Source organism: Scyliorhinus torazame, chromosome 5 (assembly GCF_047496885.1).
Source record: "Scyliorhinus torazame isolate Kashiwa2021f chromosome 5, sScyTor2.1, whole genome shotgun sequence".
In the NCBI taxonomy this organism is placed as follows: Eukaryota; Metazoa; Chordata; class Chondrichthyes; order Carcharhiniformes; family Scyliorhinidae; genus Scyliorhinus; species Scyliorhinus torazame.
The window spans coordinates 183937878-183961230 of NC_092711.1; the positions used below are offsets into that span (position 1 = coordinate 183937878).

Below are 23353 nucleotides of genomic sequence, written 5' to 3' on the forward strand. Positions count from 1 at the left end.
CTACACCCTAGCTATGACTGTAATGTGGCTGAAACCAAAAATCATATTAGAATCTGACAGTCACCCAATTTATCGTAACCTGAATATAATTGGATTTTGAAAATGGACGGCGAAAGCACCATTCACAGTGGGGAGCAACTGTACACATGTTTGTGTGGACAAGGATTCAGCCGATCATCTGACCTGTCAAAACATAAACATAGTCACACTGGGGAGAAACTATGAAATGTGAAGACTGTGGGAATGAATTTGATTACTCATCAGCGCTGGAAACTGACCGGCGCAGTGATACATGGGAGAGGCCGTTCACCTGCTCCACATGTGGGAAGGGATTCACTCCATTATCCAGCCTGATGACTCACAAGCTTGTTCACACTGGGGAGAGACGGTTCACCTACCCCGGGTGTCAGGAGAGATCTTGTTGGTTGCCGGATCTGGTGATGCACCAGCGGATTCACACCAACGAGAGACATTTTAAATTACCTGAATGCAGGGAGTTTCAAAAAGTTCCAGGGGACTGATGTCCCATCAACATGTTGACACTGACGAGAGACCATTCAGTTGCTCTCACTGCAGGGCTGGGTTTAGGACAGCATCTCACCTCACTCAACACCGCGAGTTCACACTGGGGACAGGCCGTTCACTTGCTCGATTTGTGGCAAGGATTCACGGAGTCATCCGCCCTGCTGAAGTATCAACGGGTTCACTCTGATGACTGACCTTTTCAGTACCCAGACTGTGGGAAGTGCCATAAAGTTCCAAGGATCTGGTATCTCATTTACATGTTGTCTCATATGAGAGACCTTTCACCTTCTCTCACTGTGGGACTGTGTTGAAGACATCATCTAACCCCCCTAAGCAGCAGGTTCACACTGGAGAGGGACCGTTCATCTACTCCAAGTTTGGGAAGGGATTCGCTCAGTCATCAGACCAGCTGACACACCCAACAAAATTATCAGTGACTACAATGATTGGATTTTGCAGTTGATCAAATCCAGAATCAACAATGTTCATTGAGGTCTGTTACGGCTGATGTTAATAAACTCCACCCAGTTATAGGTGTTATATTCTGAATAAAAGTCAAATAAAGAACCTTTGTGTTAAACACACGAGTATTTTTAAGATCTGTAACACGTTAGCTCAGTTTGACCCCCTGTCTCTGTCGCCTCCAAAAACAAGTGTGAGGAGCTCATTGAGCTCCTTTGTCACTAAGATTAAGACAATCCGATCAGCTGAGACTGCTGTTTCCTCCCTTTCACCAGTCCACTGAGCCAAACTGTCTCTAGAGTTCCCCTTTGTCTGAGCTCTCAAACTTGTCTCCAGTTTCTCTCCTATCTGCCGCTCAGTGCTTATCTGTCCATAAGACTCACCCTCTGAACCGTTTGCCTTATTTTCACGAAACAGCTGATGACTGAACTCCCATGTTTGCCGTATTGTTAATGGTCATCTCTCTCTTCTGGCTCTGCCCCTCTCACCTTTAAATCCACCATCATCACTTATTCTTTAAAAAAAACAACTTTTGACCCCACCGTCTTTCCAAACTATTACCCCCATCTCCAAACTCCTTTTCCTCCAAAGTCCTTTTACTTGGGGTCTCCCAATGATATATCCTTGGCCCCTGCTATTTCTCATCTACATACTGCCACAAGGTGGTATCATCGAAAGGAACCGTGTTAGATTTCACATATTACATGGACAACGTCCCACTCCTACCTCACCACCATCTCTCCATTCCTCCACTTTTACTAAATTATCAAACTGCTCATCCCACATACATCCAATACTGGATGAGCAGGAATGGGCAGCACGGTAGCACATGTGGCTAGCACTGTGGCTTCACAGCACCAGGGTCCCAGGTTTGATTCCCCGCTGGGTCACTCTGTGCGGAGTCTGCACGTTCTCCCAGTGTCTGCGTGGGTTTCCTCCGGGTGCTCCGGTTTCCTCCCACAGTCCAAAGATGTGCAGGTTAGGTGGATTGGCCATGCTAAATTGCCCTTCGTGTCCAAAAAAGTTTAGGAGGGGTTATTGGGTTACGGGGCTAGGGTGGAAGGGAGGCTTAAGTGGGTCAGTGCAGACTCGATGGGCCGAATGGTCTCCTGCACTGGATGTTCGATGTTTAAGAATTTCTCATTAAAAATGGGGAAGACCAAAGTCACCACTACAAATTCTGTTCCCTAACTAGCGAGTCCATCCCTCCCTCTGGGATCTTGAGGCTCAACCACATTCTACGTGTCATATGTAAGCTCAGGATGCAATTCTGACCACATTCATGCCACCACTAATACCAGATATTTCAATCTCCATAACGTCAACCCTTGAACCTGTCTGCTCCACCGACAACCTATAACCCTTACAGTGGAGGCCCCTGACTGTGCAGCTGAAGGCTATTGCTGAATTGGCAATTGTGGTGAAGTGAGCACTGAACACATCCCAAATGGATTCCCGTGAGTTTGCGGGCCATGTAGCATGTGGGATTTATTGCCTAGCATCCCAATCAGACCAGATGCCTGGACACTGCTTGAACACTGGGAGGCAAACCCACATTCGCAGCAGCCGAGATCCAAACACCCGGAGGGATGGGCCCCAGCACCGGGGTCATGTCCAGGGCCGGAGGGTGGGTGGGCGAGTGCAGCAGGGCGAGGACCAGTGCCCGGTCCATGTAACGTTATGTGTGGGTGTCGAGGTGGTGTAACTGCGTGTGCATGGGCAGGGCATTCTAGTGTGGGGGAGGGGTAGAGAAATCAATGGGGGAATGAAGTCCCGGTGTGGGAGCCACTGCTGTTTGTCAGTATAGTACCCTCTCCCAATTCCTTACCGATATCGGACAGTATGGACGGTATTTTGGACCCTGCAGAACTAGCCATAGTAGTGCTGCAGGTAGGCTGGGCAGTTAGGCGCCAGAGAGGGGCAGCAGCAGCGTCTATGGAGGCTCAAGGCGGCGGCCCCTGTGCCAGACCATGCTTCACACTCTTGAGGACCTGGCCGCCCAGGTCCTGAACAGCCCTGAACTGTTACGCCTTGGGACCCTTCCAGGGCTCGAGCGTGGACCTGTGTGCCATCTCAGTCTGCAGCCCATCGGTGCATCCGACAGGTCACGGATGCACCCGTTTGCCTGGGCACAAAACTGTGTAAACGTTGACATGGACCAAGCCCAAGAAGATGCCCTGGCAGCAGGATTCTCCGCCGTCACTGGGATGCCCCAGGTCCAGGGGTTGATAGACTGCCTGCATGTCGACTTGCGGGCACCACGTCATATGGGAGTGCCCTACATTAACAGGAAGACATTCCACTCCCTGAACATACCAGTTTGTGTGCACCACCACATGCAGATCATGCATGTGCGCACACAGTTCCTTGGGAGTGTGCAGGACAGTTACATCCTTGGGTAGTCAGACATCCCCGGCCTCTTCAAGGAGCACTCTAGGATGGACGGCTGGCTCTTGGGAGATAAGTCCGCTGAGGACCTTGCGAATGACTCCAGTACGGAGGCTGGAGATTGATGCAGAAACCCAATACAACGAGGCCCATGTAACCACCTGGGCTGCCATTCAGTGGTGCATCAGACTGCTCAAAATGCCGTTCCGATGCCTCGACGAGCACTCCGGTGGTGCCTTGCTGTACACCCCCGGAGGGTCGCCCGTATTGTGCCAGTCTGCTGTGTCCTTCACAACCTGCCACTGCAGCGGGGTGACATCCTGGTGGTGGAGGGAGGGGGTAATATGTGGCCATCTCCGAGGATGATGAGGAGGCGCCAGACCGGCTGGGGATGATCCCAGAGAGAAACTGGAGGACCAACCAGAAGGGTCAGATCCGGAGGGCCAGGGTGGCCCTCATACTCTCCCGCTTCACATGGGATATGGCCCGGTCCGTCAACGCTACCCTTCCTCCCCCCCCCCCCACCCTAATTCCCACCTTTACAGGGTCTGTGTTACATCACTCCAGGTTGCTGGGGCTGTGTCAGCACCGTCAGTGGGTCACTGTCGAGGGAAGGGGGGCTGACGTGCGCCGGTGCTCCTCAATCTATGCCATAGTTGCACCCCTGCCTGTCTGCTGAGTGTTTGCTCACACCCATCACCTGTACGCTGGGGGAGGGGGGGGGGGGGGAAAGAGGTATGGATGCCTGGAAAGACAATACTCAAGAGGCTCAATACCATCCAAGGCAAAGTCACCCGCTTGATTGCTCCTCCTTCTTCAAACATTCCACCACCGATGAACAGTGGCAGCCGTGTGTACCATCTACAAGATGTACTGCAGTAACTCACCAAGGTTCCTGAGACAGCACCTTCCAAGCCTACAACATCTATGTCGAAGGACAAGAGCAGCAGATACCTGGGAACCCCACCACCTGGAAGTTCCTCTCCAAATCACTCACCACGCTATATCGCCGTTCCATCACCGTCGCTGGGGCAAAAGCCTGGAACTCTCTCCCTAAGAGCACAGTGGGTGTACCTACTCCTGAAGGACTGCAGCAGTTCAAGAAGGCTACTCATCACCACCTTCTGAAGGGCAACTAGGAATGGGCAATAAATGCTGATCTAAGCAGCGATGCCCACATCCCATGAATTAATTTTAAAAAAGATGAGCCAAGGATGCGGAGGTCGGCCGCATATGTGGGTGGCATGGTGGTTACCACTCTTGCTTCACAGCGCCAGGGTCTCAGGTTCGATTCCCGGCTTGGGGCACTGTCTGTGCGGAGTCTGCATGTTCTCCCCGTGTCTGCGTGGGTTCCTCCAGGAGCTCCGGTTTCCTCCCACAAGTCTCAAAAGACGTGCTTGTTAGGTGAATTGGACATTCTGAATTCTCCCTCCATGTACCCGAACAGGCGCCGGAGTGTGGCGACTAGGGGCTTTTCACAGTAACTTCATTGCAGTGTTAATGTAAGCCTACTTGTGACACTAAAGATTATTATTAGTGGAAGAATGTGACTGAGGCGTCATACTGGTTGTGGTGAAGGGCTTTTAATGTTTCACAAAAGTCCAACACTGTCCCACTTTCCCGATGGCGCTGCCCCACTCCATCACCACCTCACCCCCCCTTACCTCCTACCTACCACCCTCCCCCAGTTCCCGCAGTGATCCTCGACATGCTTAGCCTTCCTTACTCGACTCCTGCGTCTGGGCGTATCCACAGAATGCACAAATAAATGTGTGGTGTTCACTGGAATGTGACCCAGAAGGTTGTGCACTAATGTTGCCCACCGAGGCCCGTGTCTCTGGGGATGATAGTTGTGATGCGTCAATGGTGGCATCCTCGGAGCTCCCCTCAGAGATGGTCTCATGGGGGGGCAGGTTGGGGACAATCTGGATGGGCCGGCGCCGTTGGCTGGAGGACCTGCGGGAGAATGGACATGTGGACAGTGGGAGGGATGGGGTCATTCAGTGTGGCACTAACAACTCACGTGTGACAGTCCATCTCGATGGTGCCCGATGGATTTTCATCTCTACAGTGTGCACCAACCTCCGTGTTGGTGACCGCTCTGTTCTCAGCCACCCCTGTAACCTCCAGGGCCTGTTCCTCGAAGGTCATGAGGATTCTAATGTCTTGCACCCCACCTCCAGTCTGGGCCCTTTCCTTACGATTGTGGGACAGCTTCTCCTGGAGAGACAGAGAGAAGGCATCATTAGCCACACGCGTAGTTCAGTGCGGTGGGGGGCGCGAGGTTTGGGAAGGAGGATTAGTGGGGGAAAGGAACATTTTGGGGAGGGGTTTGGGGAGGGGGCAGGACACGGCACCGTGCTGGGCTGGGGCGGTGCCAGGTACAGGCTCGTGGAAGGGGGAGGGGCGGGGGAGTGCGATGCCAACTCACCCATGTGCCCCAGTGTATGTTGGGGGGGGGGGGAGTGCGATGCCGACTCACCCATGTGCCCCAGTGTATGTTGTTGACCTTGAAATGAAATGAAAATCGTTTGTCACAAGTAGGCTTCAAATGAAGTTACTGTGAAAAGCCCCTAGTTGCCACATTCTGGCGCCTGTTCGGGGAGGCTATACGGGAATTGAACCGTGCTGCTGGCCCGCCTTTGTCTGCTTTCAAAGCCAGCGTTGCCGGATGCCGGTCCTCCTGGTCGCGCTTCTCGAGCTGATTGCTGCTTCTGCTTCATCCCAGGCGGCACTGGCTCAGCCTAGGCGGCACTGGCTGCCCGGTGGCTCACCCTCCGAACCTTCGGGGGAACAGAGTGGTAGAGCCAAGTGTGCAGAGGACACTGAAAGTCTGCAGAGGGATATGGATAGTTTAAGTGAGTGGGCAAGGGTCTGGCAGGTGGAGTACAATGTTGGTAAATGTGAGATCATCCATTTTGGTGGGAGCAAAATGGACTATTGCTTAAATGGTAAACAATTGCAGCACAATGCTGTGCAGGGACCTGGATGTCCCTGTGCATGAATCACAAAAAGTTGGTTTGCAGGTTTAGAAAGTAATTAGAAAGGCAAATGGAAATTTGTCCTTCATTGCTAGAGGGATGGAGTTTAACAATAGGGAGGTTATGTTGCAGCCAAATAGGGTGCTGGTAAGGACACATCTGGAATACTGTGTACAGTTTTGGTCTCCTTACTTGAGAAAGGATGTACCAGCACTGGAGGGGGTGCAGAGGAGATTCACTAGGTTGATTCTGGAGTTGAGAGGATTGACTTATGAGGAGAGACTAAGGAGACTGGGACTATATTCATTGGAATTTAGAAGAATGAGTGGGATGTTATAGAAACATATAAAACTGTGAAGGGAATAGAAAGGATAGAAGCAGGGAGTTTGGTTTTACTGCCGAGTGAAACTAGAACTAGAGGGTATAGCCTCAAAATAAGGGGAGAAGATTTAGGATCGAGTTTAGGAGGAGCTTCTTCACCCAAAGGGTTGTGAATCTGGAATTTTGCCCAGTGAAGCAGTTGAGACTACCTCGTTAAATGTTTTTGAGGCAAAGGTAGATAGATTGTTATTTTAGGAATAAAAGGTTATGGTGCATGGGCAGATAAGTGAAGCTGAGTCCACAAAAAGATCAGCCATGATCTTATTGAATAGAGGAGCAGGCTCGAGGGGCCAGGTGGCCTACTCCTGCTGCTAGTTCTTATGTTCTTATGTAACAGGACACCCCTCCTGGCCATGACTGCCTCCAAGAGCCTCCCCAGGTCTGCATCCCCAAATTGTGCGGCCGGTCATCTTGGCGCCATGGCTGTGAGCTGAGTGCGGTTGGCTGTGCAAGTGCTGTTTAAGTGCTGCTCTACCTTGTTAGCAGGGAGCTGACAAGCTCGGTACTGGCGAATCAGCTGGCTTGCCTTCATTTGTGGCGTGACTCCCTACTGAAGGACAGGTCTGAGGCATTCAAGTCAGGCGACCCTGACCTATACAAGAAATCCAGTTATGACCTCCGCAAAGCCATCCGAGATGCCAAGAGAGAATATCAGACCAAGCTAGAGTCACAGATTAGCGTAACAGACGCTCGGCGGTTGTGGAAAGGTCTAAACAACATAACGGGCTACAAAGCAAAATTGAGCAGTAACTCCGGCAGCAGCGCACCCCTCCCCGATGAACTCAATGCATTCTATGTTCGTTTCGAGCAGGAAACCAACGATCCGCTGTCGAGTGCCCCAGCAGCCCATAACACACCCATACCCACCATCACAACTTCCAAAGTCAGATCGGCCTTCCTGAAAGTGAACCCTCGGAAGGTGATGGTCCGGACCCGATCCCTGGTCGTGCACTCAGAGCCTGCGCGGACCAGCTGGCAGATGTGTTCGCGGATATCTTTAACCTGTCCCTACTCTGCTCCGAAGTCCCCACTTGCTTCAAGAAAACAACCATCATACCGCCGCAACCGGTCCACAAGAGACGCCATCTCCCTGGCCCTACACTCATCGCTAGAGCATCTCGACAACAAGGACTCCTACATCAGACTCCTATTTATTGATTACAGCTCCACCTTCAACACCCAAACCTAGGACTTGGCTCCTCACCCTGCAACTGGGTCCTTGACTTTCTGACCCACAGACCACAATCAGTAAGAATAAACAACAACACCTCCTCCATAATAGTCCACAATACCGGGGCCCCACATGGCTGTGTACTTGGCCCCCTACTATACACCTGTATACACACGACTGCGTGGCAAAATTTTGTTCCAACTCCATCGACAAGTTTGATGAAACGACCACAGTGGGCCGTAGCTCGAATAACGAGTCAGAATACAGGAGGAGGACGAAAGAGAATCTAGTAGAGTGGTGCAGTGACAACAATCTATCCCTCAATGCCAGCAAAACTAAAGAGTTGGTTATTGACTTCAGGATGCAAAGTACTGTACACACCCCTGTCAGCATCAACGGGGCTGAGGTGGAGATGGTTAGCAGTTTCAAATTCCTACGGGTACACATTTCCAAAAATCTGTCCTGGTCCAGCCATGTCTACGCTACCACCAAGAAAGCACAACAGCACCTATACTTCCTCAGGAAACTAAGGGAATTCGGCATGTCCACATTGACTCTTACCAACGTTTACAGATGCACCATAGAAAGCATCCAATCTGGCTGCATCACAGCCTGATAAGGCAACTGCTCGGCCCCAGACCGCAAGAAACTTCAGAGTGTCGGGAACAGAGCCCAGTCCATCACACAAACCTGCCTCCCATCCATTGACTCCATCTACACTTCCCGCTGCCTGGCGAAAGCGGGCAGCATAATCAAATACCCCTCCCACCCGGCTTACTCACTCTTCCAACTTCTTCCATCGGGCAGGAGCTACAAAGGTCTGAGAACACGCATGAATAGACTCAAAAACAGTTTCTTCCCCGCAGTTAGCAGACTACTAAACGACCCTCTTATGGACTGACCTCATGAACAATACACCCCTGTATGCTTCACCCGATGCCGGTGTTTATGTAGTTACATAGTGTTGCCCTATTATGTATTTTCCTTTCATGTACTTAATGATCTGTTGAGCTGCTCGCAGAAAAATACTTTTCACTGTACACGTGACAGTAAACAAACAAACAAAAAAAAGCCTTTGGGGCTCCTTAAGTGGACCAATTAACGTTGTATTGTGGTGACCGTCTTGCCGGGTCAAGTGCCGGAAGTTCCCGCTTGCTACCAAACTTAGAAACGTTTTGGAAGAATTGTGTGCAATATATCTGGGCTCTTGGTCGAACCGGACAGAGTCAGCTTGGATTTACAAAAGGGAAATCATGCTGGACAAATCAGCTGGAACTTTCTGAAGATGTAACGAGTAGAATTGATGAGGGAGAGCCAGTGGATGTTGTATTTTTTGGATTTTAGAAGGGTTTTGAAAAAACCCACATAAGAGATTAGGATGCATGATTCAAGCACATGGGATTGGGGTTAATGTATTGAGATGGATATAAAACTGGTTGGCAGACAGGATACAAAAATAGGAATAAACAAGTATTTTCCCCAATGGCATGTGACTAGTGGGGTCCTGCAGAGGTCAGTGCTACGACCCCAGCTATTCACAATATATATGAATGATTTAGATGAGGGAACTAAAATGTAATATCTCCAAATTTTCAAATGCCATAAAGCCGGGCAGAAGTGTGAGCTGTGAGGAGGAAGCAGAAATACTTCAGTGTGATGTGCACAAGCTGAGTGTGTGGGCAAATGTATGGACGATGCAGTATAATGTGGACAAATGTGAGGTTAGAAACTTTGGCAGCAAAAACAGGAAGGTAGATTATTATCTGAATGGCTATAAATTCAGAGAGGGGAATGTGCAATGAAACCTGAGAGTTCTCGTACGCCAGTCGCTGAAGGTAAGCATGCAGGTGCAGGAGGTGATAATATCGGCAAATGGTATGTTGACCTTCATTGCGAGAGGATTTCAGTACAGGGAGAGGTATGTGGTGCTGCAATTGTACAGGGCCTTGGTAAGGCCACAAATGGAATATTGTGTGCAGTTTGGTCTCATTATCGGAAGAAGAATTTTCTTGCTATGGAAAGAGCGTGGAGAAGTTTTACCAGACTGATTCCTGGGGTGACGGGTCTGTCATATGAAGAGAGATTGAGTTGGTTGGGATTATATTCGCTGGACTTCAGAAGAATGAGGGGGGGGGGGGGGAAGCTCAGAAACATATAAAATTCGTACAGAACTAGACAGGGTATATGGAGGAAGGATGTTCCTGATGGTGGGGGTGTCCAGAACCAGGGGTCAGAGTCGAAGGATATGTGGTAAACATTTTAGGACTAAGAGTTTGTAGATGACACCAAGTTGGGTGGGAAGGTGAACTGTGATGAGGATGCAGGGATCCTACATTATGACCGGGACAGGTTGGGCGAGTGGGCAAATCAATGGCAGATGCAGTATAATTTGCATAAGCGTGAGGTTATTCACTTTGGAAGTAAAAACAGGAATGCAGATTACTGCCTGAATGGTTGTAAATTAGGAGAGGGGAGTGTGAAGCAGGACCAAGGTGTCCTTGTGCACCAGTCTTTGATGATAGGCATGCAGGTGCAGCAGGCGGTAAAGAAGGCTAATGATATGTTTTTTTATCATAGAATTTACAGTGCAGGAGGCCATTCGGCCCATCGAGTCTGCACCGGCTCTTGGAAAGAGCACCCTACCCAAGGTCAACACCTCCACCCTATCCCCATAACCCAGCAACCCCACCCAACTCCAAGGGCAATTTTGGACTCTAAGGGCAATTTATCATGGCCAATCCCACCTAACCTGCACATCTTTGGACTGTAGGAGGAAACTGGAGCACCCGGAGGAAACCCACGCACACACGGGGAGGATGTGCAGACTCCGCACAGACAGTGACCCAGCGGGGAATCGAACCTGGGACCCTGGAGCTGTGAAGCAATCGTGCTATCCACAATGCTACCGTGCTGCCCCTGTTTTCAAGTACAGAAGCAGGATGTGTTGCTGCAATTATACAGGGCCTTGGTGAGGCCACACCTAGAATATTGTGTGCAGTTTTGGTCTCCTTTTCTGAGGAAGGATGTTCTTGCTCTCGAGGGAGTGCAGCGAAGGTTTACAAGACTGATTCCAGGGATGGTGGGACTGTTATATGAGGAGAGATTGACTAGGTTAGGATTGTTGTTGCTGACGTTCAGAACAATTGGGGGGGATCTCATGGAGACTAATAAAATTCTAACAAGACTATACAGGGTAGGTGCAGGGAAGATGTTCCCAATGATGGGTGTGCCCAGAACCAGGGGTCACAGTCTGAGGATTCAGAGTAAACCATTTCAGGGGCTTTTCACAGCAACTTCATTGAAGCCTACTTGTGACAATAAGCGATTATTATTATTCGGACAGAGATGAGAAGACATTTGAAAATGAAATGAAATGAAAATCGCTTATTGTCACAAGTAGGCTTCAAATAAAGTTACTGTGAAAAGCCCCTAGTCGCCACATTCCGGCGCCTGTTCGGGGAGGCTGGTACGGGAAATGAACCGTGCTGCTGACCTGCCTTGGTCTGCTTTCAAAGCCAGCAGTTTAGCCCTGTGCTGAACCAGCCGCAGGATTTCTTCACCCAAAGAGCGGTGAGCCTGTGGAATTCATTACCACAGGAAGTAGTTGATGCTAAAACATTGAACATATTCAAGAGGCGGCTGGATATAGCACTTGGTGAGAATGGGATCAAAGGCTATGGGGAGAAAGCAGGATTACGCCCATGAGTTGAATCAGCCATGATCGTGATGAATGGCGAAGCAGGCTCGAAGGGCCAAAAGGCCTCCTCCTGCTCCTATCTTCTATGCATGTAATTTCTCTAGATTTGCAGATGACACCAAGTGGGTGGGAAGGTGAGCTGTGAGGAGGATGCAGAGATCCCTCATATGTTATTTGGACAAGTTGGGTGAGTGGGTAAATGAATGTCAGATGCAGTATAATTTGGATAACTGCGAGGTTATCCACTTTGGTAGCAAAAACGAGAAGGCAGTGTATTGTCTGAATGGCCATAATTCGAAGAAGGGAATGTGCAACGAGACTTGGGTATACTTTCTTGTACCAGTCACTGGAAGTAAGCATGCAGGTACAGCAGGCGGTAAAGAAGGAAAATGCAATGCTGGCCTTCATTGCAAGAGGATTCGGGTACCGAAGCAGGGATGTCTTGCTGCAATTATACAGGGCCTTAGTGAGGCTACATACCTGGAATATTGCGTGCAGTTTTGTACTCCTTATCTGAGGAAGGATAGAACATAGAACATACAGTGCAGAAGGAGGCCATTCGGCCCATCATGTCTGCACCGACCCACTTAAGCCCTCACTTCCATCCTATCCCCCTAATCCAATAACCCCTCCTCACCTTTTTGGACACGAAGGGCAATTTGGTGCGACCAATCCACCTAACCTGCACAGCTTTGGACTGTGGGAGGAAACCGGAGCACCTGAAAAAAAACACGCAGACACGGGGAGAATGTGCAGACTCCGCACAGACAGTGACCCAGCAGGGAATCAAACCTGGGACCCTGGCACTGTGAGGCCACAGTGCTAACCACTATGCTACCATGATGCGATGTTCTAGCTACTGAGGCAGTGCAGTGATGGTTTACCAGACTAATTCCTGGGATGGCAGGACTGATGTATGAGGAAAAATTGAGTCGGTTAGGATTGTATTCACTGGAGTTCAGAAGATTGAGGGGGAATCTCATAGAAACCTATACAATTCTAACAGGACTAGACAGAGTAGATGCAAGAAGGATTTTCCCAATGTTGGTGTGTCCAGAACCAGGCGTCACAGTCAGGGGAGAGGGGGGTAAACCTTTTGGGACAGAGATGACAAGAAACTTCTTCACCCAGAGAGTGGTGAGCCTGTGGAATTCATTACACAGGAAGTAGTTGAGGCAAAATCATTGTATGTTTTCAAGAAGTTAGATATAGCACAAGGGGTGAATGGGTCAAAGGATATGGGGGAAAGCGGGAGTAGGCTATTGAGTTGGATGATCAGCCATGATCAGAATATGTGGTTGGGGTGGCACAATTGGGTGTGGTTGGGGTGGTGCAGTTGCGAAGGGAGAGATTGCAGCGGACATGAGGGTGAGCCTGGAGAGCGCGTGATGCGGACCAGGGGCCGGCTTAAAACGGAGTATGGCTGATCGGCAGGGGAGGGGAGCCCCCTGACCAAGCTGGTCACAAGGGTATGAATGGACCGGATAAACGGTCATGTATTTTCGTGCATCTGAGGAGCCTGAAAGCAGACATTGTGTTCTTACAGGAGATGTGCCTGAAGTTGGGGAATCAGACGAGGCTGCGGAAGGGGTGGGTGGGGCAGGTGTTCCACTCGGGGCTGGACATGAAGGGTGTTGGTTAATTAAGAGATTGGCTTTTGAGGTGGGGAGCATTGTGGCCGATCTGGGGGATAGGTATGTGATGGTCAGTGGGAAGTTGGAGGGGATGCCAGTGGTCCTGGTGAATGTTTATGCCCCTAATTTGAACGATGTGGACTTTGTGAGGTGGGTGTTTGGGAGGATCCCGGATCTGGACATGTACTGACTGATTATGGGAGGGTGATTTCAATACGGTTCTAGATCAAGTTTGGACCGGTCGATTCCTAAGTCGTCAAGAGTGATGCCGATGGCGAGAGAGTTTAGAGGGTTCATGGAGCACATGGGGGGTGGGCCGGATCGATTTTAAAATTATGGACAAGGTGCTGCTGGCGGGGGTGGCCGACTCGGAGTACTCGGCGATTGTGGTTTCCTGACATGTGCTGCACTGGGTGGATTTGCAGGTGGTGCAGAGGTAGGCCAATGGCCGAAATGGTGGTTAGATGTAGGGCTACTGGCGGATGAGGGAGTTTGTGAACGGGTGAGGGCTGCCATTCAGGACTATGTGGAGTTGAACGATTTGGGGGAGGTCCCCGACGCCATGCTGTGGGAGGCACTTATGGGGCAATTTCTTTCAATCCAGGTGCATAGGGAAAGGTTGGAGCATGAGGAGAGGGCAAGTCTGGTGGAGGAGATTCTGAGGGTGAATCGGAGGTACTTGGTGGCGCCAGAGGAGGGGTTGTTCAGGGAGAAGCAGAGGCTCAAGATGGAGTTGCGATTAGTGTCGATGGGGAATGCGGTGGAGCAGTTGCAGAGGGGCAGTGTGTGAGTAGCGGGAAAAAGCGAGCAGGATGCTGGCCCACGAGTTGAGGAAGCAGGCAGCAGGGAGGGAGATTGGTAGGATGAGGGATGAGAGGGGTAAGCTGGTGATGGATCTGGAGGGGGTGAATGAGTGAGGTATTTGAGGTCTTCTAAAGGAGGCTGTATGTGTTGCAACCCTCCACCAGAGAGGAGGGGATGCGACGGTTCCTGATTGGGCTGGAGTTCCCCAAGGTGGAGATGGAGAGGATGCAGGAGCTGGGGGCCCTGATCGGGTTAAGGCAGGTGATGGATGGCATGAGTGCAATGCAGGCAGGGCTGGCCCCAGGGCCGGAGGGGTTCCCAGCTGAGTTTTATAAAAGCTTTGGACATACTGTGAGGTGAGGGATAGGATGGAGCTTGACCCTACATTATCGCAGGCGCCCATCTCCCCGGTTTAAAGAAAGATAAGGACCCAGAGCAGTGTGTCCGTACCGCCTGATATCGCTGCTGAACGTTGATGCAAAATTGTGAGCAAAGGTGCTAGCATCGCAAATTGAGGACTGTGTGCCGGGGTGATTGGGGAGGACCAGATGGGATTTGTGAAGGAAAGGCAGTTGTCGGCGAATGCGCAGAGGTTACTCAATGTCATTATGATGCCCTTGGATGGGCAGGAGGTAGAAGTAGTGGTGGCAATGGACACAGAGAAGGCCTTTGATCTGGTGAAGCGGGCATACTTGTGGGAAGTGCTGCGGCGGTTCGGGTCTGGGCAGGTGTTTGCGGATTCGGTTCAGCTGCTGCATAGGGCACCGGTGGCGAGTATACGGATGAACCGGATGAGTTTGGGGTACATCGTGGTACGAGACAGGGTACCCGCTCTCCCCGTTGCTTTTAGTCTTGGTGATACAGCCGTTGGTAATAGTGCTTAGGTCGTTGAGGGATTGCAAAGTGATTGGGGGGGGGGGGGAGGGGGGGGGGAGAGAGAGAGAGATGCTGAGCATAGAGTTTCGCTTTGTGCGGATGATCTGTTATGATATATCTCGGACCCGGTGTGCAGCATTGGAGGGATTATGGCGGTTTCTGGGAATTTGGTTAGTTTTTGGGCTACAAATTGAACATGGGAAAGAGCAAGGTGTTCCTGATCAATGCCAGAGGGCAAGAGAGGAGATAGGGTAGTTGCCGTTCAGGGTGGTGGGGGTGAATTTCAGCAATCAGCACAGAGCTGGGCTCAGCTACACAAATTGAACTTGGCACGATTGGTAGAGGGAATGAAGCCAATTTTCAAGAGGTGAGATGTTTGCCGCTGTCACTGGCTGGATGCGTGCAGACGCTGAAAATGACGGTGCCGCCCAGGTTCCTGATCGTGTTCCAGAATCTCCCTGGGCTGGTAGCCTGACACCGAAATAGTGTTCGGCGACTGGGCGGAGAATGGATTCCCATGCCAAAATCGGCGCTGGCTTAATGCCGGTCAGTATGCTCTGCCCCCTCCAAACTGGCGTCACCGTGACGCGGATTGTTTCAATGGCATTGCTACATCATCGGCCGGCCCACCTGTGATGCTCCAGCCCCAATGTGCCGAGTTCCTGACGACGCAGGCCACGAGTGGTCTCAACCACGCGGGAACCAGGCGTGCTGGCTGCGGACTGTGTCCAGCGGCACCACACTTGGCCAGGATCCATGCCACTAACTGGGGGGGGGGGGCTTCTGCTTGGGTTGTGGATCTGGTGGGGGTCGGCGGGTTTGGGTCGTGCACAGCTGGCGCCGCTGAGCGGTGCAGATTGTCAGCCATGCACCTGCGCGGCCTGGGATCCGGCCATTCTCCGGCTGTTTTCAGCGCTGTCTGCGGGAGTTTCAGTCGGCGCCGGTGCTAGCCCCTCACCGGTACCCGAACTGGTGATGATTTCATGCCGATTTTTCTGTTGTGGAACACCACTGGTCCCACATCGGCAGAAACGGAGAATCCCGCCCTCTACCTTTGTCCCCAAATCCTTTTCAGTAAGGTTAATGACACAATTTGGGGGTTTGTGTGGGATGGGGGTGGGGTGAGGGGGTCGACCCTGCGGGTGTACCCGGAGAGTGGGCAAAGGGGGGAGGGTGGTGCTGCCGTTGCTGAATCTGATAAATTACTATTGGGCGGTGAATATTGTGAACGTGAGTACCTGGGCTATGGAGGAGAGGTCGTTTTGGGGACAGATGGAGGTGGCATCCATGAAAGGCAGGCATTTTCAAAGTGGGAGTCGCGACCCGCTGGTGGGTCGCGGGCGGGTGTCGGGAGGGTCGCGGAGATGTCTATCGCGGCGCTCCCGTTTGCGTAAATTTCTGCGCAATAGCTGGCATTTAACAATGCCGGCTGCGAGCGACTTAAAAATGATGGCCGCGACCATACAAAGAAATGTGGGCATACTGCCCATGTGTGCCCTCTCATCGGTGCGAATGCGCAGAACCGCCGTGCCATGAGCTCCAATAAGGAAAACTAATCAGCTTGCATTTAAAGGCAAGATTTCACCTAAAATGTGAAGGTACTTTTTTTCTAATTCTGTTATGAATTTCTTTTCTATTTCTGATCCCAAAACCGACTGCGCTAAAAGCACCTAAGTAGCTAATCCTGTGTTACACTGAATTACATTGAATATACCACCACATTCGGCTAACCAGCTCATGTCCACATATTTGTTTCATTCGGAACATAATTGAGCATAATTATGCATAATTGAGCATAACTATTCATACATGAGAGAAAACAAGTGGAGAAACAAAAGACCATTTTGGCCAGCCAACCAGCCCACCATAAGACCATAAGACATAGGAGCGGAAGGAAGGCCATTCGGCCCATCGAGTCCACTCCGCCATACAATCATGGCTGATTTCAACTCCATTTATCCGCTCTCTCTCCATAGCCCTTAATTCCTCGCGAATCAAGAATTTATCAACTTCTGTCTTAAAGGCACTCAACGTCCCGGCCTCTACCGCCCTCTGTGGCAATGAATTCCACAGACCCACCACTCTCTGGCTGAAGAAATTTCTCCTCATCTCTGTTCTAAAGTGACTCCCTTTTCTTCTAAGGCTGTGCCCCCGGGTCCTAGTCTCCCCTGCTAATGGAAACAACTTCCCTACATCCACCCTATCTAAGCCATTCATTATCTTGTAAGTTTCTATTAGATCTCCCCTCAACCTCCTAAACTCCAATGAATATAATCCCAGGATCCTCAGACGTTCATCGTATGTTAGGCCTACCATTCCTGGGATCATCCGTGTGAATCTCCGCTGGACCCGCTCCAGTGCCAGTATGTCCTTCCTGAGGTGTGGGGCCCAAAATTGCTCACAGTATTCTAAATGGGGCCTAACTAATGCTTTATAAAGCTTCAGAAGTACATCCCTGCTTTTATATTCCAAGCCTCTTGAGATGAATGACAACATTGCATTTGCTTTCTTAATTACGAACTCAACCTGCAAGTTTACCTTTAGAGAATCCTGGACTAGGACTCCCAAGTCCCTTTGCACTTCAGCATTATGAATTTTGTCACCGTTTAGAAAATAGTCCATGCCTCTATTCTTTTTTCCAAAGTGCAAGACCTCGCACTTGCCCACGTTGAATTTCATCAGCCATTTCTTGGACCACTCTCCTAAACTGTCTAAATCTTTCTGCAGCCTCCCCACCTCCTCCATACTATCTGCCCCTCCACCTATCTTTGTATCATCGGCAAACTTAGCCAGAATGCCCCCAGTCCCGTCATCTAGATCGTTAATATATAAAGAGAACAGCTGTGGCCCCAACATTGAACCCTGCGGGACACCACTCGTCACCGGTTGCCATTCCGAAAAAGAACCTTTTATCCCAATTCTCTGCCTTCTGCCTGACAGCCAATCGTCAATCCATGTTAGTACCTTGCCTCGAATACCATGGGCCCTTATTTTACTCAGCAGTCTCCCGTGAGGCACCTTATCAAAGGCCTTTTGGAAGTCAAGATAGATAACATCCGTTGGCTCTCCTTGGTCTAACCTATTTGTTATCTCTTCAAAGAACTCTAACAGGTTTGTCAGGCACGACCTCCCCTTACTAAATCCATGCTGACTTGTCCTAATCTGACCCTGCACTTCCAAGAATTTAGAAATCTCATCCTTAACAATGGATTCTAGAATCTTGCCAACAACCGAGGTTAGGCTAATTGGCCTATAATTTTCCATCTTTTTCCTTGTTCCCTTCTTGAACAGGGGGGTTACAACAGCGATTTTCCAATCCTCTGGGACTTTCCCGGACTCCAGTGACTTTTGAAAGATCATAACTAACGCCTCCACTATTTCTTCAGCTATCTCCTTTAGAACTCTAGGATGTAGTCCATCTGGGCCCGGAGATTTATCAATTTTTAGACCTCTTAGTTTCTCTAGCACTTTCTCCTTTGTGATGGCTACCATATTCAACTCTGCCCCCTGACTCTCCGGAATTGTTGGGATATTACTCATGTCTTCTACTGTGAAGACTGACGCAAAGTACTTATTTAGTTCCTCAGCTATTTCCTTGTCTCCCATCACAAAATTACCAGCGTCATTTTGGAGCGGCCCAATGTCAACTTTTGCCTCCCGTTTGTTTTTAATGTATTTAAAGAAACTTTTACTATCATTCCTAATGTTACTGGCTAGCCTACCTTCATATTTGATCCTCTCTTTCCTTATTTCTCTCTTTGTTATCCTCTGTTTGTTTTTGTAGCCTTCCCAATCTTCTGACTTCCCACTACTCTTTGCCACATTATAGGCTTTCTCTTTTGCTTTGATGCATTCCCTAACTTCCTTTGTTAGCCATGGCTGCCTCATCCCCCCTCTGATAACCTTTCTTTTCTTTGGGATGAACCTCTGCACTGTGTCCTCAATTACTCCCAGAAACTCCTGCCATTGCTGTTCTACTGTCTTTCCCACTAGGCTCTGCTCCCAGTCGATTTTCGTCAGTTCCTCCCTCATGCCCCTGTAGTTACCTTTATTTAACTGTAACACCTTTACATCTGATTCTACCTTCTTTCTTTCAAATTGGAGATTGAATTCTACCATATTATGATCACTGCCTCCTAAGTGCTCCCTTACTTTAAGATCTTTAATCAAGTCTGGCTCATTACATAACACTAAGTCCAGAATGGCCTGTTCCCTCGTGGGCTCCATCACAAGCTGTTCCAAAAAGCCCTCCTGTGAACATTCAATGAATTACCAATGAATACCACACCTCGGAAATGAATGAAATGCAAATAGATACAGGAGCAAATACTTTATCCCTCATGTCTTTCAAAATATGAAGCAGCCAGGTGGACAGAAAAGCAGCAAATGGAATACAACCCAGGGAAGTGTGAGGTGATGCATTTGGGGAGGTCAAACAAGGCAAAGAATTACACTATAAATGGGAGGATACTGAGAAGTGTAGAGGAAGGGAGGGACCTTGGAGTGAATGTCCACAGATCCCTGAAAATAGCAGGACAGGTTGCTAAGGTGGTTAAGAAGGCATCTGGAACCCTTCCATTTATTAGCAACGGTAGGTTTGCACAATCGGAGAAGCGGAGATGTTTTTTTCATTGCAATGTAATCTTCCTGCCTGAAGGGAGGCAGAGAGCTGGTCACGTCCCCCGAACGTTGACATCACCTGCTTTGGTCGCGATTGCGATTGCTCCATTTTGTCAGCAGCAAACAAGGTAAGAGAAAATGATGTGTTGCGAAGGTCGGCCTGCGTGGGTCCCGAAGGACGGCTGGCGTGGGTCCCGAATGTGGGCGGGTTGGAAAAAAAGTTTGAAAAACACCGATGTAGGGAATAATACCCACGTAGGGTAGCAGATAAGATTAACTGGTTCACACAGTGAATGGGGGCACAGGATACAGGAAAAAGGGTGAAGCAGTGACCGTGGCTGCTTCAATATAGCCTTAGATCCGCAACTCAACCCCTAGCCTGCCTAGTTCACAGCTCAACCTACCAGTTTGCAGCTTCCTGCACTAGAGTCGCGTTGGTGAGTGTTTCTAAACTCTATCTCACTGTCACGGGAATAGTGGTTGCTGTTGGTGTTCGATTGTATTGTTATTCCTCATTCTTCTCTGCTTCTCCCACTCCCAGGCTGCAGGTCCGGTGAATCTGAATGTGAGATTGTTGTTGGTCTTGGTGCTGGTCTGGGTGCCCGAGTCGAAGCACAGCTCATTGTTCTATAATAATCGTGGGTAATCAAACTTAAACGGTGTCTCAAGGTAGAAAATGGTCTAACTCCATCAGAGACCCAACCTGCACTCATTCCACTATTCTGAATTTAATTATCCATTTATCCATGTCGTTTGCCAGTCTGTTAACGTCTTCCTTTTATATAATCCTGACAGTGCCCATTCGGCCCATTGAGTCTGCACCGACCCACTGAAAGAGCACCCGAATCTGGGCCCAATCCTCACCCTATCCTTATAACCCCACCAGGGGACAATTTAGCATATTCCAATCCACCTAACCTTCAAAACTTTGGATTGTGGGAGGAAACCGGAGAACCCAGAGGAAACCCATGCAAACTCCACAAATGCAGTCGCATGAAGACAGATTTGAATCTGGATCCCTGGCGCTGTAAGGTAGCAGTGCTAACCATTGTGCCACTGTGCCGCCCTTTATTTTGCTGCAGTTCACCAACTCCTGAGCTCTAACTGCGCGATTGTTGTCACCTCCTGATTTCGGTAACTGATCCTCAATTGGTAAATAAACAGTAACATTTAGATAGAACGGTTTCAGGGTTGCCGAGAATTATGGGAACTGATGACAATTAGTCAGCCACTGTCGTTGAGAGTTTTCTTGCAGTCTGACAGCAGATCAGCGACCTGCTCCAACTAGCTCTGCTTCTCACTCAATAGATGGTTCCTAAACCTTTGAATAACAATTTCCAGTGTGAGATTGTCAACGGAGATAGATTCTGGGGAGATCAGGTAAATGGACACTATCCATTCAATTTAAGAGTTTTTGTTCCTTAACTATAATCTTGGGATTTTGGGTGTCACAAACAGGAGTAGCAGATATTGTCCATCCTCAGTTGGGTGTTCGTCAAGTGTTGATGGGCCTTCTTCCTGAATCGCTGCAGCCACTGCCACTGTGGTGAAGATGCTCTAACAATGTTGTTCGGTAAGGAGTTACAGGATTTTTACTCAGTGATGATATATGCCCAAATTAACAACAACTCGCATTTATATAGCACCCTGAATAGAATAAAACCTTCGAAAGTATTTCACAGGAATATTGTATTGCACTTGCAATATTTGACATCGAGGCATTTAAGGATGTGCCTGGGCAGGTGCTGAAAAGCTTGGTCAGTAGGTTTTAAGGAGAATGCTCAAGAAAGAGAGTCAGAAAGGTCATAGGAGGCATTTCCAGAGCTTGTGGCCTGGGCAGCTGAAGGTACAGTCATTGGTGGGTTAATTAAAATCAGAGATGTTCAATAGGCCATAATTAGACATGCCCAGGTATCTGGGAGGGGTGTGGATTGGAGGAATTATTGAGATAGTGAAGGGAGGGGTCACTGGAGGAGTCGAAAACAATGCTGACAATATTAGCATTGAGGTGCTGCTTAACCAGGAGTTTATGTGAGCATTGGGTGTTGGATTAGTGAGGCTTAGTGCGAGTAAGGACACGGAAGCAGAGGTTTTAATGTCATCATCTTTATTTGGGCGGCTGGTAACAGTCCAATTTTGGGGCAACAAAGGACTGGATGAGTTTCAGCAGTGGATGAGGTGAGCCAGGCGTGAAGCTGGAGAAAGTTCCTGATGTGGAAATAGGTCCTCCGAGTGAAATAGGCACTCCGAGTGCAGTCAGGATTAGCCTCGGGTTAAATATGACACCAAGATTGTGAACAGTCTGATTCAGTCTCAACGTTGTAAGGGAGATGGATGGTATTGATGGTTAGGGAGTGGAATTTGTGGTGGGAACTGAAGACAATGACTTCAATCTTCCCAATATTTAAATGCAGGAAATTTCTTTTGATGCAGTCCTGGATGTCAGACAATTCTGGGTGGTGTATGTCTTAGAACGATAGAAAGGTTACAATGCACAAGGAGGCCATTCGGCCCATCTTGTCCATGCCAGCCCAAGGCCATCAAGGTGCTCTTTCTAGTTTGCACTGGAGTGCTGACATTGGGCTGCATTAGAGTTCTAAAGTGGGACTTTTGTGACTGAGGGAGCAAGGTGCTCTTTTCATTTCCTACCTGTCCTCAAAGAGCATGAGGGGAGCGGTGAGAAAATAAAGTAACTTACCTCAGGGATTCGCGGCCTAGTCTCTAGGGAGCGTCGGAGCAATGAGTATCAGGGATTCCACTGAAGCTGAAAAAAAACAGAAAAAAAAGTGACATCACAGGTAAACTGACCTGATTGGCTGGTCGGAAGTCTGTGCCAAATTTAAAAAAAAGACTGCAAAACTAATTCCTAAATTAATTAACTAACTAGAGATGGCAAGGCAGGTGATGTGTTGTAGTGGCATGGTGCGGGAGCTGGCAGATCCCATTGCGAGCTGCAGTGACCACATCTGCAGAAAGTGTTTGTGGCTCAAGGAATTTTGGCTCAGAATTAATCAACTGGAGTCAGCTTCAGTCACTGCGGCACCTCGAGAGAGAGAGAGAGAGGTGGAGGGCGGGGGAAGTAACCGGGATGCTTTTCTTCAGGCGGTCACACATGGTAGTTTAAGTACCTCAAATTCGACAGGTGGTCAGGGACAGTAGGGTATGTCTGCGAGTGGAGAGATTCCCCTGGATTCAAATTCCATCACCTTAAACATTCGGCCACAAAATCAGAACTTGTAACCTGCCTATGTTGTTTGTATAAAATCCTAGAATGGTTACAGCAGAGAAAGTATGTGTTCTGCCCTTACTGTAGAATAGAATAGAATTTACAGTGCAGGAGCCCATTCGGCCCATCGACACTGCACTGGCCCTTGGAAAGAGCACCCCATCCAAGCCCACGCCTCCACCCTATCCCCGTAACGCAACCTAATCTTCGACACGAAGCGCAATTTAACATGCACTAATATGCACATCTTTGGACTGTGGGAGGAAACCGGAGGACCTGGAGGAAACCCATGCAGACACGGGGAGAACGTGCACATAGTGACCCAAGCCGGGAATCGAACCTGGGACCCTGGATCGGTGAAGCAACTGTGCTACTGTGCTGCCCTGTTCAAACCGCGATCCACCATTTCCATGGAATATGCTATTTATAATGCCTCTATTTGTTCTTCCTACCGAGTTGAGAATGAAAGAAGAGAAGTAAGTGCTTTTGTAGGTCCAGTGATGAAAATGATATTCCCTGAAAAACCCAGGCGGCAAGAAAACACAGAAAATTTGTTCAGCCATTAACAGCATCGAGTGTATAAGACAT

General features: G+C 49.3%; 2 protein-coding genes across 9 annotated transcripts in view; one reads left to right on the top strand and one right to left on the bottom strand.

The window, feature by feature from the left end:
• LOC140420788 (uncharacterized) overlaps nucleotides 1-23353 on the top strand; it is a 117112-nt gene that overhangs the window by 71731 nt on the left and 22028 nt on the right. The gene's annotated exons all lie outside the window — the stretch shown is intronic.
• Nucleotides 1-23353, bottom strand: part of LOC140420792 (uncharacterized) — a 56709-nt gene that overhangs the window by 19191 nt on the left and 14165 nt on the right. For 3 of the 4 annotated variants that reach the window (XM_072504814.1, XM_072504816.1, XM_072504815.1), the window contains one exon: nucleotides 22238-22303. The gene's annotated coding sequence lies outside the window, so the exon portion shown is untranslated. Of the gene's footprint in view, nucleotides 1-5398; nucleotides 5492-22237; nucleotides 22304-23353 lie in introns of those variants that run through there. The other variant, XM_072504817.1, reaches the window with a different exon arrangement.